This window comes from Cardiocondyla obscurior, linkage group LG12, assembly GCF_019399895.1.
Source record: "Cardiocondyla obscurior isolate alpha-2009 linkage group LG12, Cobs3.1, whole genome shotgun sequence".
NCBI classification, from domain to species: domain Eukaryota; kingdom Metazoa; phylum Arthropoda; class Insecta; order Hymenoptera; family Formicidae; genus Cardiocondyla; species Cardiocondyla obscurior.
In genome coordinates, this window is record NC_091875.1 from 262,783 (window position 1) to 282,498 (window position 19,716).

Sequence of the window (19,716 nt, forward strand, 5' to 3'; positions counted from 1 at the left end):
GCATCGGCGTTTACACATTGTTGTAATTGCCAATATTAAATTAACGATTTGCATAGGCATTTTGATAAAATGCATCTTGATAAATTAATTTTTACTTATATAATAATTTCTAATTAAGTAATCATTCGATGTAACGTTTACGCACTACTTAGCGCGAATTGTCTCTCCCTCGATTAAACATTTCAAGTTTCCGGATTCAGACAATTCCGGAATTCACACGGACGAAAATTGGACGCGATATATCTTCGTTAACGATCTCGTTCAACTCGAAGTAACTTATGCTTAAAAGCAGAAGTTACGTTTCATGTTAATTGGGACACTAGCAAAATATTATTTGTGATATCTTGAGCGGAGCGGGGAAATTTTCGTAATTACATGCATTTGAAGCTTGCGACCGAATTACACGTTCGACTGGCATTTGAATTTTAAATTGGATAAGTTTTTTCTCGAAATTTTTCATGTCCACGATATCGCCGCGATCATTTACAGTAATAATATGTATATTCGACGTATCGCTTTCCATCGGTGAGCTAAATCCTCTGTTTTATTTAGAGAGACTCTTTGCACGAGCGTGCATTTCTCCACTTGTAAATCTTAACTGCTTCTCCGATAATTTACATCATTGTCATAGATACATTTATATTGCGGAACGCTTGTTGACTGACATAAAGATGCTTTGGAAGAGAAGTTCATCAAGTAGACACTTTGTACGCGGGGCTTTCTATTTGTTTTCAGCGCGCAAACTTTGTTCAACTAATTTGAGCGACATTAATATTCCGTAACATTGTCCGTTTCCATTTCAAAAGTTGTTAATTTTAACACTTTTAGAACTTATTGCACCTATTCCTACGCTCGTTCGATTTTAATTTTAACTACAAAATGTGGCTGCACTTACAAACCAGCTTCGTATTTAATTAACATCGCTCAATCTCAAATCGTTCAACAGTTTATTAAATAATATTAAATTTTTTTTTTTTTTTAATTAAATCGGCGATTTTCAGGTTTGGGCTAATTTTAATATTAAATTAATATATTCAGGCAAAGACGGTCTTTGCGATTTCCCCGTGCCTCACCCCGTGCCTCACCCCGCGCCTCACCCCGCGCCTACACCCCGCGCCTACACCCCGCGCCTCACCCGCAATCACTAGCGATCGTGTTCGGGCCACCGATAAGTGGGGGTGGTAAAAGATCCTAGCGCGTCGACCAATCACAGCGCTCCGTAGATCGCCTGATCGCGGACGGCCTGCTCATCCCTCTGCGTAGTTAAGAAGGTACGCCGGCCACGTGCTGAACACCGGTTTTCGCGACGAAAAGATGTCGAGGCATCTGCGTGTTCTCTCGCAACTTATCATCGCATACCTATGTCTCGCCTCGCCCTGGAGACTCTATAAACCGCAGTGTCCCGCACAGGACACCGTCATTGCCCATCTACCGATATTCGACTAGTCAAATAAAGGTGATTTCTCTCATTTTTCATCCCGCTGTGATAGTTTCTCATATGTGTAGTCGGGCGACGATACGCGGGCATATGCAACGATCGCGATCGAAATTTTGTAGCGACATAAATTCATTTCATTCGCCGCTCGACGCAAGTTCTCCGGGTCATTCGTTCCGCCGACGAGAATTGAACGTAGAATCAAAAGGTGCCGAACGAAAGCAAACGTCGGCTGTTGAGAAGAAGGTTTTGAGGTTCGATATTAGTTCAGTTTGCGTAATTAATATTCGGCATATAAAGGTTTTTATAACGCGTTGAATCGTATAGAGGTGAGAGAAAGAGAGAGAGAGAGAGAGAGAGAGAGTGAGTGAGTGAGTGAGAGAAAGAGAGAGAGAGAGAGACGGGAGGTAGCAGGGGAGGTAGGATAGAGGTAAGGACGGATATACGTACGTACGTGCCGCGTGCTACGTTTCCCTATTACCTTCGCATTCTCTCTGTCCTTCTCCAGCGGTCAGATGATACGCACGTACACAAGAGTCGCGCTACGCACGTGCACAGCAGCCGCGTTGTCCGTATAAGTTATATCTTTACGATCATGATTCTCTGAGGCAAAGTGTTATACAGACTCGCGTAATTTTTATTAATTATCCGGGCTTTTGTTGCAGGTGACCAGCGCGAGGACGAAAGTCAGAGTCTCTGAAAGGAAGCGAGTCTCTTTGATACAAAGTCTGATATTCTGAGAGGAGGAGGAGGCCTCGGAAAGGCATCGTGCATCAACGGAGCAACCCCAGAGGTAAGAATCACTCTTTTGAAACACACTAGTAGCTTGTCGTAATGAAAAACTTTATATTTAATGATTTAATTATTTAATTCTTTTTTGAAGATTGAATATTTGTAGTATTTCTCCAATTAAATTATATATTTCTTTTTGTTCTAGATCAACGCAGCTGCATTCATCGCCGTCGTCGAAAAGTGCCGTCACCGCCGGTATTAAAATTATACGAACCGCGTCCGGTTCGTCGGCCGTTCCGAAAGTTCGTTGAGTATTCGGGCGGAATTTTTTGACGTAAAATTTTCTTTTTAACGCGAGTACCGAACATAGGACGCGCGAAAGTGTTGATTGTAATTTTCGCGAATTATAAAATCACGGTCGCGTTCGCGAGTGACTTGTGCGCGGAAGGAGGACTCGTCACGACGTCCGAACTGAGAGGAGGAGCAGGCCCGGGACGGGCATCCTGCATCGGCGGAGCAACTTATAGGTAAATATAAATTTTTTTAATAAAATCTTTAATTAAAAAAAAATTTACTTTTTTTATTAACTTCATTAATTGTTATACCAGCATCTCTACATTAATATTCTGCATTTTATGTTACAGTCACCGGCAGTATCTTTCAACTCCGCTGAGGTGCAGATTGGTAAGTCCCATAATTTTTTTCGTTGTTTTATATTGGGTCGCTTAAACCGGCAAAACATCGTCGATCATCGATTACTTAATTGTAATTATCACAAAATTTATTATAATTAATTAATCCCCAATTGTAAAAAATGCGCACGCTTTCGGGAACCCTTTGGAAAAATAACGCACGCAAAGCGTGCATAAATCGCATAAATAACCTCGATAAAAGTAACTGTATATTAAAAAAAAAAAAAAACCGGGGCTGTTGAGAACAAAAGAGATAAAGCGTACAAGTGTTCATTAAAGAGTTAGCGGATAGCCGCGCAAGTAATGTGAACGACGCTTAATCAGCCGCGCGGGCGAATGCGTGCCTTAGTAGAAACGCGCGGCGGTAGATGGCACGTTACAGCAGCGAGAGGTTTGCCGAGCGCATCACGTTGCCTTCGAGCCACGCATGTGCATGTCGCGTGCGTGTTAGCGCGTACCCCGCGACACACGTACACGTGCGCGCACTCGGTCGGGTATACGCGGTACACCAGCGAGCGGGGTCCTTGCTCCCTACCGTATGTAGGTCAGCAGTCTCTCACACACGCCGCTATTCTTGCGTAACCAATGCATGCATACGACGGACGAGCGCGCGCAGGAGAACCACGACGCGACTATACGTGCAGAACGCCGAGACGGAAAGTGCAGCCAATGCACTAACCTACCTACGACGGTCTCCTCTTGAGAGAGGCCGCCCGGCGCTCGAAACTCATACATAGGTACGTGTCCGCGAACGCGAGAGCGTGGCCGTTGGGCGCGGAGCCACGCAAGCTTATCTATCTCGGGCGAGCTTTTTATCCCCCACCCGAATCTTGTACCACTAGTATACTTGGCGGTATTTTCCCCGCGTGTCCTCCGCGCGTGAAACTCCACGTACGAACAGTTTCGCGTTTTCCTACGCTCGAGCAGGTTTAACGATATCTTACGACGGAGTTTGCACTTTCTTCGCGCTTTCCAAAAATCTGATCTGTTGAAAAACTGTTGATAATTATCACAGTTTGACTAATTTATGTAATAATAGATTACAAATCTAGGTAACAAATTAGCTAGAAAGTTTAAAATATTTTAATCGATATTTTTTTTTATTATTCGCTGCAAGGAAAGATTTTCATATTCACGAAAACTCATTTATTGAGGCAAACAATACAATATTATACTAAAAAAAAAAAATAAAAAAAATAGAATTATTTTGCGATATAAAAAGCGTAAAGACAATTAAATTCCTTTGATAACGATCTTTTATAATCGGTCAAGAATCGATAACGTAAGGTGAGAGACATCTTTTCCGTACCGCGTAGATTTTACCGCTATATGGGGACCGTTGACGGTGAAAGTGACTCTCCCACGCTATGACATCCTAAGTCTGACTCTCCCACTTTCGTACCTGTGTCCGCTTCTCCGTATCTCCTAGGCGATAATCTCTCTTTTCCTTTTCTGTCGCGGTTCTCATCGTAGGATATCGTATCGCCAATAATTTCCACACGATGGTGCAATCAAATTTTTACCGGAGTCTAACATACACGTTACACACATCGCCGATCCTCGCAAAATAAACGCGAAATGACGAGAAATTTTATTTCCTTCGGTTAGATGCAAGTAAAAATTGTTGACGTCACTTTTGTATTTCTTACGGCGCGATCGGTCATTTTTTATATTTTATTCTTACTTCTTCACGTAGAAATATTAAAGTCGTCCAAGTGTAATACAGTTTAGTCCAGTAAATATAATCTTATCTGTTCTCATGTGGCACCGTTATGTGAAAAGATAAATTAGCAGTTATCTAAGCAGACCCACATGGATAACGACAATGTCTCGTCTTTTAGCATACCTTAAAATTGCTTATCGGCGGAAGGGGGTCATCATACACGGTGTTTTATTTCTTAATGGCGTTACCGTTAACGAATACTCGCGTGATAAACACGATCTGGTATACCGCGTCAAACATTGACACTTATATTAACAGATTAAAACGTTATCTAAAGATAAAACGCTGACGTATGATACATTCATTATTTTGAGTCACATTCATAAAATTTACAATGTGTAATAACGTGTACGCTCGCAGAAAGATTTTTTTATCTTTGACAGAACGAGAAAACTGTGTCGCCCAATTAATAGGCACCTTAGATTTTTCAACGTTGTTATTTCGTCGAAATTTGATTGACAAGCGTAAGATGAAAAGGGAATGTTTTATCGTTTGCGTTAATAGCCGGTTTGTACGTATATCGCCAATATATTACATCAACGTATCAGCGACTCAATTCGGTTACTTAAAGGGTCAGATTCTTGAGCATTTCATGTCGTTGTCACAATGTAGAGCCAGCTGCTCGTGGTCTATCCAATCCCGATCTTGTTCGTCTATCTTTTTCTCGACGATCGACAAATGAGTAAGCCGTTGCTTCCGCGAACGTCACGAAGATGTCACAATGAATGACTAATCGGAATGACTTAAGAAATATCGCGAGATATCAGCCAAATCATATTTTCTTCAGTTTTTCAAGTATTTGTTGGGAGGAATTTTTTTGATAAAAAAATATTGCGCAGCTTAGCTCAAAGGGGACGTAAATAAATGTATTGCATTATTTTACGCGCACGGGAATTTAACGGAATCCACCGGTCGGCACGTTCCGTGACGCGCCGGCTCTCGTTTAGAATTCAATTCTTCCAAGAAAGTTCTTAATACAACGATGAATGCGGTAATGGCGTTCGTTTCCGTTGACTACCATCGCGGAAGAAAGAATCCTCGCGCTCGGTCACGCGGTAATCATCGGGGGTTTTCTCTTTTGCATTTAACGCGACACTAGAGCGCCGGCTACGGAACAGCGGAGACATTGTCTCGCCATTTGTTTCTCAGAGCGGGAGCGAAATGAGAACTCGCGGCGAATTGTGTAGGGAAATGAAGACACCCGGTACGTGTGTGTCAGATGCTCGGGCAAGCAGTGAGAACGGCCAGTGAGAGTCAGCGACTAGGTACGTTGAACCTCCGTAGTGAAAGTTTCTATTATAGCACTGGCCTTACCTTACTTTTCCTACGGCAAACTCTACCGTGTTGTGTCATAAGCGCGAGCGTGCGCCACGGGTAAAAGATCAAGATCCCATTCCGTTCGTTTCCTCCGCGGCGGCGGCGACGTCGTCGACGCGCGATTTGACGGCGGGCATTGTCGAAGAGCGGTTCGTCTCTTTCTTTTCGGGCGGAAGTCGAATCGCGCTCGTTAATTTCCTAACCGGGGCCAGCATACTTTTCCGGCCGGCAATTTTCGTCCGCGGTCGTAACCGTAAACTATCGCGCAGAACTGATTTTCGTTCACGTTTTAACTTCGAGCAACAGCCTGATAATAAATGGTTATTTGCGTCAACGAAAAGTAATTATAATATTTTATAATGTATTAGGAACGATGCTATTTTTCTCGTAATGCAAAGTAACTCGCGGCTAAAATGGATAACAGTATTTGTACCGCTTATAAGGCAGAAAATATTAAGAAACTGTGATTTCTTCGGAATTTGAAAAAGTAACGTAGATCGAATTCTGCAGGGGATCAATGTCGATCGCGTCGAATCGGTCGGGAGCGTGATACGGTTCGCCGATTCGGCATTGCGGAAGTTGAAAACGTAGCGCGATTACTTGGTCCCCTTTTATTCACTCGGTGATTTTCCGACTTTCTTCGAGTCTTACGGTGAATTAGCTACTGCAAAACATAATGGTTTAAAGAACAATGCAATGATGACTCTCTGCGGAAAATTCAGTGAAATTAGAAAAAGAACTAACTTGATGCGCATTGCAGTACGTAGAAACAAATAAAACTATTTATTAAATTAAAAAAAAAAAAAAAAAAAAAAATAGGAGCAGAAGTTGAGACCTGGCCACACCAGCTTATATGAAGGCTAAGCACTTTAAGATGCATTCGTGTCAAGGAGTATGATTTATTATTATTATTTCTTTTTTTTTATAATATTGTACGGCAAAGCGTGATTCATATTCATTGACGATAGGGCTGAGCAACGAACGATTCGTAGTTGATAAATTGCAAGACATATATGTATAGGTGCATCTGTCTATGCGGTGGTAGTTACGACAATAAGAGGCGGTTCGTGACGGCAGCAAAGAACCTCGTACGTGAAAAATCTTGACTTTTTGCTCGCCGTGTCCGCGAACTCATGTTGCGATACTTACAGCGTAAAATATAGATTCAAATCGAGATTCAAACGTAATTTTCTCTGTCTGATAACTTGCGAGACTTAAAAAAAATTTGATAAAAAAAAAATTAAGCAAATAAAAAATTTAAAAACTACTTTTTTATAACGAATGGAAAGAAGGAAGTTCTAGAAAAATGAATTTTAAAGAGTGAATAGATGAGTTCTATTTTGCAATTAATTTTCAATGTAATTTATTTTAAATAATTTACATATTTATCGTATTTATTTTTTAACGGCATTGACATAAAAAAGGAAAAATTTTTATTCATAACAAGAGATAAGGTAATAATGGACATTCTTTTTCTTTGACAATGATTCGCACAATTTTTTTTTTTTTTTTTTTTTACGTTTTATTTTATTTTCCTCTTTCCTTTCACGATCATAGATAAATTTTAACAATCTTGCAATTTATGCCCGTCTCTTACTCACACTTGCTGTGTTGCAATCTAGAGCAAAAGTTTGCGCGACGTTCCCACCAACCTCGGCGAAATCGATTATGTAACGTATCGGCGATAGCGATCGCGTGTAATCTGTCGGAGAAAACGCGGCGACGAAAATGGGGTACGCTTTGTGGCAGAATTTCGGATTGCTTTTCTTTGTTTCCTTCAATATCGAATATGTCTCCGCGGATATCGCGTTGATCAAATGAAATATCGACCGTCATAGCCGAGTGGACACGAAGATTAATATTTATCGGACATCCTTATACCGTACGAAAATCATTTCCCGTCGAGATATCGCGGTTCTATCCTCCATCTCGGGATATAATCGCCGAGCGAATAATTTTGCGATTCGCGCGAGAGGACATTTTTAATTTAGTGGAGTTTTCTCGGTTGCCGAACGCGATAAATAAGATTTTCAATAATTAGCCGCGCGCCGATGTTTCATCGATGAGCCGCCGGTGAGGAGGTATCAGTTTCGCTCTTCGGGTCTCTTGTCGTCGAACGGAAATGAACGCGGAAGCGGCGGTATGGAGCGCTTTTTCGCGCATTCCGCGTCGACACGCCGCCAGCGCGGACGCAATTGTGATTTGTAATTAGCGAAGCGTGCAATTGTGAAATCGTGTCGCGGTGTTATTGACCCGGCGGGGACGCCGACGAACTGACACCTCGTTGCACCTCGAAAATCAATCCTAGTCCGGCAGAACTTGTCTCGTTACTAGTCGCTAGTTTCTACTTAAACAGTTTCGCGCGGAATGGACAACTTATGATTGCTGATGCGAATGGCACGGCGATCATTTATGTGAAAGACCCTTCAAGCGAAGGGCGAGCGCATTGCATAAACCCAAGTAGAAGTCACGTGCAACTCTTCTTTATAAATGCAATATAATAATTTCTAATTGTATAACGTAGGATATATAACATAGATAAATCATCTCGCAAAATTATAATTTCTTAAATATCTTGATTAATTTCGAAAGCTAATTTTTTTTATTATTTATTTAAAATTATTTCTCTCAGAAATTCGACTGTATAGCATATATTACATTTTTTTTTTTTTTTATTTTTTTATCGACAAGATATTACTTTCTCACGTGAATAATATATCTGTTTATTATAAATCATCTTACGTACTCAATATTATCATATGTAATGAATATTTAAATGTAAATGTAATTTGCGGTAAAATCATGTTTCACCGAACGTCGGGTGTTCGATAGTATTGGAGTGAATTTTGTTATCTCGATCAATAATTCAAATTTTATAGCAGAGAAAGTTTCGTTTCACTGGCGTATATATAATTTGGTACTATATTTGCAACTATATCTACTAAAAATGGCATATAATTCCGTCGTTTCTGTGACGTAGTTTAAATAATCGTACGGACAATACATTCGACGATGCGGTAAAATATTTTGCAAAAGTTCGCTAGCAAATTTTCACTCGCTTGATTCGAGGCTCGTTGCGCTGCATATTAGGTAAATATCTCGTATAATTTCTGTCATTTCTTTGTCGAAGTTTGAGTAGGGTCTCGCGGACAGTGCTTTAGTTAGAATCACGAATTGTTAGAGCGAAATGGTCCTACCTTGGAGGACACTTATCTTCGCGCACACGGAAGAGTGCCGACCTTGGAGAACACTCATCTTCGCGCACATGATATTGTCGAGGAATAGTGATTCAGAGGCAAGTCGAGCGAACCGCGGAAACTTTCTGGGCAGCCGATGTCCCGTGCCAACTCCAATCACAGTCACGCACCAATCTATGATCCATGCGGTACTTTAGATTTCTCGTTCAAGAATTCGCACGAGTGTCAGCGATACAAATTGCAATAGTCGCACAAGCTCCTTAGTTTCTCGCACATTTTGGCACTCACTCGTGATCGAGAGCTGTCCGTTCGAAGTTAGAATCGACAGAAAATAATAAGCGTAACACCGCGAGGTTATCGCGCCGAGCGATTTCGTACGTGGATAGATAAATCACCCGCGGGACTTCCGCGATCGCGGGTACGGAGATAGAGGGGTCCGGAAGAGAACGTCCCCGCGGAGAAGCGCGATGTGAACGCGACGCGCGGCCCAAACTTTTTGGGCCAGCCGGTCGCGAGAGCGTGCGGGCCATGCGATCCGCCAAAGTCGTGGATCCGCCACCGTGGTTCGGTAGTGGTGGTACCGGTGACCTCGATACCAACCGAGACCCTCCAATCCCAACGCCCAATGCCAAAAAACTGAACACGCGTGCACGCGTGCGTACGTGCGTGCGTGCGTGCGTGTATACGCCGGGAACTTTCACTCTCTCGATCGTTTCTCGTGAAACAAGAAAACGACGACCGCCGGTCCTTTGGGAGGGTAATTTCAAGTTTTTCACGAGGTTTTACTAAACAATGGCAGAAATAAAAATTTGATATGAGACTCGTAGGTTAGATTGACTTACGATCGTTTTACGATCGGCATTATCTCTCTTTACGTGAATGACGGCGGCGCTAACGGGATAAACGGGAATAAAAACATCGGCTTCGCGAGCTAAACTTTCTCTTCTTTCGGGACCGACATCGATGAATCATGTCGGCGTCGATGCTTTTACACGTTTGAGAGGACGCGATGTAAATCGCGATGAATATTAAGAAGAATGAGATTTAAAATAATAAACTTACGTTTCAACTATTAGTTTCTATTTTTGAGAGAATTTGAGTTGCTTTTACAGAAGGAAGTATTTAATATGAGCTACGTGATCGTGATACAATAAAAAGTTTTACGTTTCTGGTACATGAGAGGTATGCATATGCAGCATTTAATAGTGTTAGCTACTGAAATTTTATCCCAACGAATGGAAGATCTTAGATTTAATTTTTAAAACGATAATTTCAACTAATATCATCGGTCAAAAGAAATTTTAAAAGAAATAGTAAATCTCGTTCTTCATTTATCAATTTTACGTCAGTAGATGAATGAGAACAGCAAAATTCGATGACAAATTCACATTATTGATACATTATTGAAAATATCTGAAAAGAACGAAGGTCAAGGATGGCAAGACGTGATAAAACTAAGATGTAACATATTGAAGAACCGGTAATTTTACATGATCGTGCCACTATACGAAATCATCGATCAATATAGATACAATTAATTCTTATGTAGAGAATTTTTTTTTTTTTTTTTTTGGGGGGATTTTTAAATCCTTCATCCCTTTCGTTGCCATTCCAGTAAATGGTTTGTCTTGCAAATTGAATTCCTTGTCCGAATGTAATTAGAAATTTGAATTTAATTAAAATTTACATAAAATTCATAATCGTAAGATCTCAGTACTTTCCGCACCGACGTGCTGTAGAGTCTAGCGTTTACTTGAATTTACTCCACGCATAGTTATCCGAGTTAAAGTAATATTTTTGTCGTTCAAGTGTATTATTCGAGCGAGCCGTATTTCGTGTAAATGATCGCACGGCCTGAATCCTGGGCATAGAGAGCGAAGTTCCGAATATGGAAACAACGCTTGCGACGAGTACTTTCGAATCAATTTTTTCTTATTGCGATTTCACTCTCGATGGCGCGACTCTTACGCGATAATCGACCGTGTAGCGTCCCCGTCCTCGCGGAAGATGGTCCACCGTGGCTTCGAGTGAAAGAAAGACACGTGCAACCAGACCGCCGGGTGTTTCACTTTTAACCGATAAGAAAGTAACGAAAGTCACTGATGAAAGTTTCGGACTTGCCCTCGGTAAGCGCGGAAGGCAGGAGGCGGCGACCTAGATGGACGGACGGACGGAAATATTTCCTTGAAAGTAAAAGTAGAAGAGCAGGACTTGACATTATCTCGTTATTGCTGACAAATCTTCTTTATATCTTTCTTATCTAAGATCATGTTAACATTATTTATTATTAGTTATCGATGTGGCTTATTCGATTTGAGCTCGAATTTTCATGTTTGTTAGAAACTCGAATTACGAGGCATTAAATAAACATATAATTTAGTTTATAGTTAATTATTCCACTACGTTGCTTTTGTATTTTATTACATTGTGGTCAACGTGCTTTTAATTCATCTTCAAAAAGAGAGATAGAGTTTATTTTAGAATATAATAAATATCCCTTTTTTTTTTCTTCTCTCTCTCTTTATTTCGGTTGCTCTTCCTTGCGTTGCACTGTGCAGATACCGGTTCTCGGCGAACGATACCATCTTACAGGAAGATCGAACTCGGTGAAAACCGTGTCCTTCGGGGAACAGGGTTACATTACGTCACACACGGATTTTTATTGCCATGCAATTCGCGTGAATATACCGGCTCCGATACTGCGTGAAATTCTTGGAGGTGGAATCTTTGCACATGCGAACCAATCAAAATATCTGAAATTGAGCACCAATCGCGTATTTTTTAAAGAATTTCTTAAGAATCAAGATTAGAAAAAAAAAAAAAAAAACTAGAATATATTTCGTTTTTTTATTAATACAATTTGTTAATAAGTTTTTTTTACAAGATTTGAAACCGGTTTATTTCATTCATATATTTATTAGTTATTATTTTTTTTTTTTATTACGATCATTAATATAAAAAGTTAATATATATTTAATGATTGTATATTTTTCTTGAGATAAAAAAAAAAAAATATAAAAATCTAAATTTCAAATCAATTTAAATAAAATTAAAATCTCATTAATATTACTAATATCGATACTATAATTGTTTCATTTGAATTAATTAAATATATTTGTATCATGAAGGAGGCGCGAAGATGAAAAGGTATTAATTATTCAAAAAAATAATTTTTCAAGGACTTTCGCCGAAACCTGTTTCCAACACAGCATTACGATACTTTAATTCAGACGTGTAGAATCTTTTAAATAGTTTTTAGTCTATCTATTGTCAGGTGTTCTTAAAATATTTGGTCGGCACGGAGAGCTGCGTATCGACAATTGTTGTTTCACTGTCGCAAGTGAATGTTAATACACGAGATCGTCGTTGTCGTCAAACGTTTGTCACGAAAGTTAGAAAAGTTTGACGTAAATGTTCGGAAAATATACAGGAAGGAATCTCTCTGAGATTTTGTGAGACAGTTGCGTGGTTATTGGCGAGATATCGAGAAATTGATTTTCTGTCCGCAAGCGGAAACTTGCGGACGTGATTTTCTGAGAATTTTCCTAAGTGTATCTTAGAAGGATGGAGCGCGGCGGTAGAATCGCCGAGCGGCCGGTGCATTTGTTGGCGGTGTGGGCAGTGCTGCAGTCGTTCGTACCAGTACACGCCGTGAGCGGTCGGCCATGGCATACTTACTAATGTCAATCACACCAGCAAGCATGCACCGCCAACGTGTGCGCTTATGTATATGTGCGTACGTGCGTCCGCGCTTACGGTGTTTCACGGCTTCATCCGCGGCTTTTTCAATAGTTGGTGTAGAATAATTATTTTCTTACGAGTATCCGACTCCATAAAGAAAGCAGGAAAATATCCCCTTTGTCTTCTTCTTCACTTTAATAAGACGTAGCAATTGAGACACCCGAACACGAAATTTTATTCAAATAAGTTCGAGCAACTCCACTCGTGCAGTTGTTTGCAATTAGAAAAAGATTGACACTCCAACGTTGGAGATTAATTAATTATAAAATGGTAGAAAAAAAAATGAAAAAAAAAAACAGATTTCTGTGGTCTTTCATTAATTAAACATATTATACATATATGTGCGCTTAAGCCATGAAAATGAGGTTCGATCGTCGTCGAATCCCCGCGGTCTTCTAGCCTTTAACCTTCACAATTTCCTCGATCATCGATACCTTGGGCGACGTAGTTGCGTCAGTGTAGCTCTGAACTTGAGTGCCTTTGCGAACGGCGGTTGCTCGCAGATCGCGCGCGAGGAATTGAAAGGCGTTTCTCGAGATCGGTGTCGACCGTGGTCGATAAATAAACGGTGCCGCCGGCCGCGAGATCCCTGAAAAATCACCGGTCATTATCTCCTGCGCGCTCAGAATGTTCTTGATCGCGATCCACGATAAGAGCTTTATGCGGTTACGTGTCGCGCGGCCGCCGATAGGGTTGCTCGTTAGCCTCGTTGCTCATTAAGATAGGTTATGATTGTCGCGATAAATAGATAAACGATATAAGAATCGTACTTCGAGAGAGAGAGAGAGAGAGAGAGAGAAAAAGACGCACTTAAAGCTTTAAGAAAAACGCAGGATTTTTATGAATATAAATTCTGAACGCTAGTAAACTTCATAGATATTATAGTTTGAATATTCATTACAATGCCGTTGGTGATTTATGCAATGCGAATAGGCCTACAAAAGATTTCTTCGTCGTAGACGTACGATTTATAGTTTCGAGGAGAACGCGGCCGATATATTGATTCCCTTGTTCACGTTTTCTCATTCGGCGTTGACATTCGGCGGCACGATTGCTAGAAGTTGGCAGAGAACAGCGTGTCAACAAAGCGGTCAAAACCAGCCGTCAATAGGCGCGTAGAGGTCCGCATGCAATTTTCATTTTCGCGAACAAATGTACGGAGCCAACGGTGTTTTCCGCATTGTTTTCTCAATGGCGCGCTATTTTTGCGTCACCTCGTTCAAAGAAGCAAATATTATTCGCGACCGCGACATATCAATCACGCGGAAAAATTCGCTGCCGAGTTTCAACGCCAAGATTGCCTATGCCAAATATAAATTCAGGCGCTATAGTAATCTCTCATAAAGTTTATTATTTGATAACGTCAACGAATGCTTAATTAATATCAACATTTGTAACGTAATATTTTATTATAAATGTTAGCATTTTATTAAAGAATAAGAAGTTGCTTTTTAGAATTGAATTACTTTCATAAATTGTAGCGCAACAAGTCTTCTGGCATGCTCCAACGGTATTAATCATTGCGATATTTGTATGTTATTTTAGCACATTTTAACACAATTCATGTAATTTAAATGACCGTGTTTATTTGACAAATATCGTAAATATAGATTACGTCTATAAATTGCCGTATTTAAGCGTGACGTGTAAATAAATGTCTTTTAAATTCGCCATTTCTTTTTTTTTTTTTTTTTTTTTTAAACGAAAAACGTGTTCTCTTGATAAAAAAAAATAAAAAAAAAAGAAAGAAAACAAAACAACAAAATCGAAGAATAATGGAAAAAAAAAAAAAAAAATAAACTTGAGGATACAGTTTTATTTTTAAAACATTTTCTCTTTTTATTGACCATTTAGACCGTGATCTTTATAATTTTCCTCGATTAAAGCTGACTGCTACTAATAGCATTACAATGATGATTTCTCGCGAGATCTCTGAGTCTGTAAGGCCATAACGTGTCCATGAAAGTCGGCCTCAACGAAGTGTCGACATTGCGAGTCACGTCGAGCATTTGCCATACATTATCTGCGATAAACAATCATTTTTATGGTAAGAGCAGTCTTATGGTTTCGCTGGTTATAATACATGTTTGATAAAATCGATGTTTTTTTTCTTTTCATTTTTTTCTTTTTTTTTTTTTAATGTAGTTTTTACGTCAATAATAATTTATACCAAGTACAAGAAACCCACATTGCACCGAGTTCTCTTTAACACGATATTAACAATATGTTATTCCCTTAATGGCCGTATTAAATAATACCAAAAAACTCGATTAAATACATTTAGATTGTTGAAGTTGGTTCTATTCCTTCCAGACATGCACCGATAGTGCGAATGTTTTTAACATTGTTATCGGATATTCATTAACTTTATGAAAAAGAAAAAGAAATATTATTATAAATTGCAAGCATCTCAATTTTTTTTTTTTTTTTTTTTTTTTTTAAGTCTTGAAAAGGATCGCGAAAAAGGTTAACCATATTGGGTAGTTGATTTCTCTTCTCAGATGCCATATAAATGACAAATTCTCACAATCCGATAGAGCGAATCGAACGGTGGCTACCGAAACGTTCTCGTCGCTTTCTCTTAAGTTTGTCGGGGTGGCACATTCACCGATAATGCGATTATCGTGTGATGCACTTCTCGTGAGTCATTAAATCTTTTCGATACGCCGACGCAACGATTCATGAACCAGCAGTGTCATGCACCTTCTGAGATTACGTTTCTCTTTCTCCGTTTCTTCCTCTCCTTTTTTTTATTTTTTTTTTTTATTTAACGACGAACGTGTATTCGAACACCGGTACTCGTCGCTGCACGTGTCATGGTCAAATGATGTCATTGGGGAATTTCGAGACAACATTGTCGTAATTCACAATCTTGCGCTAATTTACGATCCTACTAGTTCATAAAGAAAAGGATATCGTGTTGCAGAAAAATTGATTACAAATATTTTTTTTTTTATTAATTTTGTGTATCCAGAATATAAGAAATTTAAACAAAGCACTTCTTTTCTTTTTTAAATAGCTGAATTGTATTCGATGCGTACGTCGAAAAAATCGATGGATGTCGATTGTGGGAAAACTTATTTCACATTTTATAGCTTCGCAGTATAACTGTCTTTTACGTCCATCCTCTACTTAAAATCAGCTGTGCCATTTTTCAGATATTGTAGCGTATTCTTGACGTATCAGTGTACCCTTAATGTATCAATAGCAAACACTGTTACTTATATCGTGATATTTTTCCAAGACAGCGCCGATAGTCGACGTCACTTATGTTTATATCTCCATTCTGAACCGGAAGCTTTCGGGATTCGACCTAGCATGGCTTTTCAAACATAGAATTTGTAAAATTGCATCGTAAGCAAATATTAAACGAAAGCTTTAAATTAAATACTCGTCTGCATAGAAAACTGATTTTTTTTTTTTTTTTAAAGTGAAAGTTTAATTAACGTGAAAAATTGTTTTTATACACGAGGAAAATATTACGCACAAACAGACCAGTTTAGGAAAGCGATATCAACTGATTACGTGGTTAAACAATTTTAAATTTCTTTCACAAAATCAAATGTCACACTTAAACGTGTAATTATTTAATTAAGGAAACTCTGAAAGCCTGTGCTGAATCGGTACGAGCTCGCATATGCATGCTGCACTCGCGATTACTGGCGAGTGTATATTTAGTTTTAGATTGGCATAGGTCGAGGCGTGAGGAGAAGAATCCGCTGAGTCGTTATCTGTTTTCAACGCACGTGGCCTCCATAGGTCGAGATCTAGCCGGTTATAATCGGCGACGCGATTATTACCGGCCAAAACTAAGTAGAACTTACAGGGACAATGACGTACTTTTCGGGTTGAATCGCGGCGCTTTTAAAACACTTTGGTCACGACACTTGCACAGGTAGCAAATTTTCGGCACGGAATAGTTAATAAATACGGACGGTTGTGCATTTTGTCATAGGTAAATTCTGTCTCCCTTTTCTTTTTTACCGCAACGAGCGTTTTCATGTTGACGAAACTACGTTTTAGGTATGTTATTTCTTTACGTCTGTGAATGGAAAAAAAAAACAGACAATCGTAAAACGTATTAGACGGAATTTTAACTAAATTTATAGAAGAAAAAAATGTATGTAGATTAATAAAATAAGATTAAATCGTTTTTTTGATTTTTATATGTTTTCATAAATTATATACTTTGGATAGCATCGCTGCTTTCAGAAACAACCGTACATCTTGCATTCCTTCTTTTAGAAATTTTCTCTTTACTAGATTATGATCTGTAAGGGACGCTTAGCTCACTCAAAGTTGAAATTTTAGATCTTATCTTATTGCAAGTAGGTCAAAGGTCAGACAGTTCGTAACTAAAATTTCAGTTTCCCGAAGTAGCAACGGGTGTTCTGTGCCAGAATCTGAAAATGTCTCCTGTTCACCAAGTAGAAGAGAAAAATATATGTATTTTAATCACATTTTTAATTTCTCACGTCAGAAAAATATGTGAAACTAAAATAACAATATGATAACAACAGATTGCACAAAGTTTAATAAATTTTATCTTTAGTTTAATTAGCCTTTTTCTGTTTAACGTTTCGTAGAGCGTACTATAATTTATAATTTATCCATTCGGAGGAGACGAAGCATGATTTATTATTTTCCTGATTTTTGAGGGCTTTGATTGTAAAATCGATTTATAGTTACCTCGTCTTACCGATCGTTAATTAAACCGTCACGATAGATTTTCCAAGCGTTGTCGAGCCACTCTCGTAGCGACGCCGACAACGATCCGCATTGAGGTCCTCGACGAGAATTGACCATGGTTAATAATCGCCCTCGCCGCGTGTGCGATATCGCGTGTTATACGAGTAACTCCACGATAACGTGCGTTCAGCGCACGTAGAGTGTCACGCATTCGGGCTGCAGGAGCGTTCGCATCCGACCTATCCCAATCTGGAAAGAGCGAGCGTTCAGCGTAGATGAAACGAGAAGCGGTTGAGCTAGGTGAGAAACGTCGACCGCTCTACATCCGTTAGCATACCCGACCGTTTTTTTGCGATTGTTAAATCGCGGTTATTTATTGAACTACGTAATTAACTATTAATCAAATAAGCACGCTACCTTTTTTTTAACACGTTGAATGTACAGGACGTTACGTGTATTTGTAACTAAAAATGAGTTGATGTAGCATAGAATTATGTCGACGTGAAATTCATACGGTGCTAATGAAACTCGAGGATGATACATTTTGGTGTGCTTTACGTTCGTGTTAAACATACCGCGGCAACTAGAGATACGTTATTTGTGTATCCTAATTAGGCGCATAGACCTCCCCAACTCGACATCAGTCTGTAAAGCGCCATGAGCTATTAAATACAACTTGGCTTGATTCGATGCTTCATCGATGTCATTGTGAACGTAAGTTTGATTGTAAACGGGTAATGCTGCGATAAATGAGCGGTTTAACGTCCAGAAATATAATCCGTTATGTCTCGAATATTGCTTACTTTAACAATATTTTTTTTATCCATTTAAAAAAACAAACAAACAAACAAACAAACATTGTAACCTTTAACGAAAAAGGTTTATTGGTAAATTACATGAAAAATTAATGTCGATGAACAACAGGTGATCGTCCGCAACTTCTTGATTTTAGTCGTTAAAAATCACCGCGATAATTCATCGTAATTTTTTCGATTGTTTGTCTCTTGAATAATAGTCTTTTTCGTCAATCATTTAATTTTCATCGCCATCTGTCATTAACGCGTGCAAAAAAAAAAAAAATTTTTAAGACAAAAAATTAATATTACCTTCTTTTAGATAGTTTAGATTGTAGATATTACTTCACCCCCTCGTTCTGTTATTAAAATTTAATTGATTCTTATTCAGAATCTTAATTTTATATTAATTACAGTTTAATGTAAATATTCTCTCGTATTAAGATCCCTGTGCGTATTTTGCGACAAATATATTTGCAAAACGTCGACGTCTTTTTGATGCACTCGTACCACGACCACCGAGAAATTACAAACCGCGAGTGAAGTCAGTCTGGATTAGGACTGTGGACTATTGCGCGCTCATCTGCCAGAATAAACTTCAACTTTGCATAATACTCGGCTCTCGCGCTTCATACCGTTCTTATCGCACCGTTCTCAATCCGTTCAATTTAACACGGCGGTATTAAAACGGATGATTTCAGCATTCTAATTAACACCGTACAAATATATCGTATTGCAATAATGTATCTATCATAATCGTCAAAGTTCTCGATCTGTAATTTATTTGAAGAAACTCGTACGATTATATTGAATATTAAAAACACGTTATTTTTATCTCGAGTTTCGTGGCACGCGTTATTTTCGTTAGAAATCGTTTTTTGAAAAATTGAAAAATGACAATTACATTAATTTTTAAGAATTTGTCGACTTATTTAATAGGAAATGTTTGTAATTAAATATAAGGAAATATATACTGAATTTTTAACATATTGGCTTTGTTTATCGATACTGATATGTATGTATAAATATTTTTAATTTCAATGTAAGTTTATGTTTTATTCATAATTAACGATATAATTAAATACCTTGTACCAGTTATTGTGTAACGGTTTATATTTAGCGATCGTTGTAAAGCATAAACGCAATTAGCTGGGAATGTCTGTTATATAATAAAAAATGAATAATAATGATGAGTTAGTAACTTATTATTTTAAATCTGATGATAAGCCATGTATCGAAAACAAGACTATATGTGATATATAAATTGATTTGCGCATTGAAAATTACTCGCCCCAAGGCTGTTCGCACATCTGTTTTATTTCGCATTTAATAAATATCAAGAAGTGCAAGTACACGTTTGCTTATTTGAACAAACGTATCGAGATACGTACAAATA

General features: G+C 38.7%; 1 protein-coding gene and 1 long non-coding RNA gene across 4 annotated transcripts in view; one reads left to right on the forward strand and one right to left on the reverse strand.

Moving 5' to 3' along the window:
* The window catches only part of Hr4 (Hormone receptor 4), a 50,150-nt gene that overhangs the window by 25,953 nt on the left and 4,481 nt on the right, over nt 1–19,716 (reverse strand). The window lies entirely within an intron of this gene.
* The window catches only part of LOC139107015 (uncharacterized), a 135,025-nt gene that overhangs the window by 11,632 nt on the left and 103,677 nt on the right, over nt 1–19,716 (forward strand). The window contains exons 3-5 of the long non-coding RNA XR_011546457.1: nt 2,101–2,228; nt 2,373–2,694; nt 2,812–2,851. This is a non-coding gene — a long non-coding RNA (uncharacterized lncRNA). The remainder of the gene's footprint in view (nt 1–2,100; nt 2,229–2,372; nt 2,695–2,811; nt 2,852–19,716) is intronic.